A 3,636-nucleotide genomic window follows, 5' to 3' on the forward strand; every position below is an offset into this window, starting at 1 on the left:
TCCCAACATACTGAACCATTTTATAAAACATTATGTTTTTACAGTGGATTTTTCAGAGAGATAAGCTCTTTTATTTTTTTTTCAAAAAATAAAAACAAACAGAAAAATAAAAGCAATAGGAACTGGAGTGGCAGTATGGGTTGCAGCTGTGGTTGGGATCTGATCCATGGCCCAGGAACTCCACATGCCTTGGGGTGCTCAAAAAAAAAAAAAAAATCAATAGGAAAGAAGTTGCAAGTAAATTTTATAAATATATACCCCTCAAATTTGTTCATGCTCCTAGAGTTCCCTTGTTCCCTCAGACAGTTAAGGATCTGGCATTGCACTGCCATGGCTTGGGTTCAATCCCTGTCCCAGGAACTGCCACATGCCATGAGCATGGACAAAACAAAATTTGTTCATGCTCTAGTCCCAGAAAAATTTGGCTCTGTTATATTACCTGGAAAAAGGGGTTTTGAAAATGTAATTAAACTTACAGACCTTAAAATAAGCACGTTATTCTGGACTTTCTTTTACTTTTTTTTTGCTTTTTCAGGGCTGCACTTGCAGCATATGGAAGTTCCCTGTCTAGGGGTCGAACTGGAGCCACAGTCACAGAAATGTGGGATCTGAGCAATGGGAAATTCCTCTGGACTTTCTAGATGAGCCCCAAATTAAATTTGTCTGGTAGTCCCACCTTAAAAAAACTTAAAAGCAAGACTCAAAAGGAACAAATTTACTTTGTGTTCCTGAACAAAGCTCAAGAATATTTATAGGAATTCAAAATATCCAGCAATCAAGGTAAAAGTCATCAGGTTTTGCATTCGATCAAAAATTACTGGAGTTCCTGCCGTGGCTCAGTGGAAATGAATCTGACTAGCATCCATGAGGACGAAGGTTTGATCCCTGGCCTTATTCAGCAGGTTAAGGATCCGGCGTTGCTGTGAGCCGTGGTGTAGGTCACAGATGCAGCTCAGATCTGATGTTGCTGTGGCAGTGGCTAGGGTGGCAGCTGCAGCTCTATTGGACCCCTACCCTGGGAACCTCCACATGCTGAGGGTTCGGCCCCAAAAGACAAACAAAGAAAAATTACCAGTCATGGAGTTCCCATTGTAGTGCAGTGGAAACGAATCTGACTAGAATCCACGAGGATGCGAGTTCAGTCCCTGGCCTCACTCAGTGGCTTAAGGATCCGGCGTTGCCACGAGCTGTCGTATAGGTCGAGGATGTGGCTCAGATCTTGCATTGCCGTGGCTGTGGTGTAGGCCAGCAGCTGCAGCTCCAATTTGACCCCTAGCCTGGGAACTTCCACGTTCCTTGGGTGCGGCCCTAAAACAAAACAAAACAAAAAAACAGTCATGCAAAGAGGCAGGACAACACAACTCATAATGAGGGTGAAAAAAAATCAATCAATTGAAACTGAACCAGAATTGACATAAAACACAGAATTAGTACACATGGACATAAACTGCTATAACTATATTCCACGTGCTCACGAAGCTAGAGGAACGATTGCAAGTGTTAAGCAGAAACCCAAACTGGACTTCTGCAGATGTGTGTGTGTGTGCGCTTATGCACTATGGTACACACACCTCTGTGATTTCAGCTGAGGGAATCTCTATTTCTGTAGACACAGTGACCAGTGGCCAGCGAAAGATATCAGTTTTGCAAAAACCAGACTGACTTGCATATATCTCTACCAAATGCAATAGTAGGTAAACACGCTGTGGGATTTCTGTGGAATCTCAACCTGTATCTTCTGGCTTTTTCAGGGGATTTTTGACCAACTAAATGCTGCTTGCATAGGTGACTTTTAAAAAAGTGTACTTACTGAATACAGCAGGTGTCTTCTGTGAATGGCACCACTATTCTTTTGTTTAGAAAAATGGGCCCACACCTGTTTTCTGTCAGAGGTTTTTTTCTGCGGCACTTGCTGCTTTAGTGAAGGCCCCTGCATGCTTGAAATTTCTAGTATCTGCGGGATGTAACTCTGTCTCTGGAGCAGGGCCCCCTAGGAGCTCTGGAGGTGAAAACAGTCAGTCTCCGCAAAACCAAGCCTATCCTGGCTCTTCAAAGGGATCAAAGGGGCCCAGGATTGCTGATGCTGGGTTCCATCTCCCTTCCTCCACGTTTGTGGTTCACTAACATTATCTGGGCAGAAGACAAGGGCTGGGCTGTTAATGTGGCGAGAAGCCCTTGGGACTGAATGTGGCCCTTGGGACTGAAATCTTTGTGTTTTGAAGTAAAATCCCTTTCCTTTAGCCTCCCAGGTCTCCCCTCTGTCTCAAAAGGCTGATTCAAGAGTTAATGATTAGGAAATATTGTTACAGCTAAAAACTAGTTAAAACAGTCTCCGTAATGTTATATCCTGCCTTGGCTCACCAACTTAACTACTCATGTTTACTTTCTCGTTAGAGTTATGTTGTACGAATGTCTGGCTTTTCACAAATGATCTCGTCCTTGCTTAATGGCTTTCTTTTCCTAATGGTGACTTTCTAGTTAGAGTTCTACTATTACACCTAGTGTTTCCTTTTGTAATTGAAACTCTCCCTAACACCCCTTCCCCGTAAGCAAACGTCATTCCAGAGAGAAGGTCAAGGGATGAAAACAGCCAGAAATCACCACCGGACTGACTGCTGGATTTGAGGACTCTGAAATGATCTATGGATGAAGAATAATGTAGACGCCTTAATCAATAACCCTGCCTTCCAAGCTAAACCTATAAACCCCTTGCTATCCCCTCTCAGGACAGGACATCATTTGGAGGCATTAGCTTGCTGCGTCCTTTGCCTGGCAAAGCAATAAAACTGTTCTTTCTCTTTCTTAAGACTCTGTCTCCGAGACTTAATCGGCGCCGGTGTACAGAGGCCACATTTTCGGCTATAGGACCCACAGAGGCGGCTGTGACTTCACCCCATCCCGCCCCCATCTGCAGGGGACACAGCCGTGGGCAGGGCGCAAGCCCTGGAGAAGTAGTGCTAGAGAGAGGAAGAGGCCCAGAGAACACCAGTGTTGGAGTTCCTGTCATGGCTCAGTGGTTAATGAATCCGACAAGGAACGATGAGGTTGTGGGTTCGATCCCTGGCCTTGCTCAGTGGGTTAAGGATCCGGCACTGCTGTGAGCTGTGGTGTAGGTCACAGATGCGGCTTGGATCCTGCACTGCTGTGGTGTAGGCCAGCGGCTACAGCTCTGATTAGACCCCTAGCCTGGGAACCTCCATATGCGCGGGTGCAGCCCTAGAAAAGGAAAAAGACAAAAAAAAAAAAAAAAAAGAACACCAGTGTTGAAGTTTGAAGAAAGTGAAACGACCATGGACATGAGAGGGTCAAGGAGTGTCCAGGATGGCCGGGGAAGGTGGAGGTGACAGCCCAGAGCCAAAGTGTCCATCACATGGAAGGCATGGCCAGGCGCCCAGGTCTGTAGAGACCTGGCACAGGGTGGGGATGGACCCATGTCCTAACAGAGGTGTCAGCGTAGCGGTGAGGAAGCCAGTTTGAGCCGTGTTACCGTGTGGCCACCAGGGTGGTGGTGGGGAGAGTGGGAGGCTCCACGTGGGTAACTGTCTGATTAGGACCTAGAAGGTCAACTGTGAGAGACAGGAGAGAAAGCTAAAGGCGAGGGCATAAGCTGGTTCAGGTGAGTTTAGAGGAGGGAAG

This window comes from Sus scrofa, chromosome 14 (assembly GCF_000003025.6).
Source record: "Sus scrofa isolate TJ Tabasco breed Duroc chromosome 14, Sscrofa11.1, whole genome shotgun sequence".
NCBI classification, from domain to species: Eukaryota; Metazoa; Chordata; class Mammalia; order Artiodactyla; family Suidae; genus Sus; species Sus scrofa.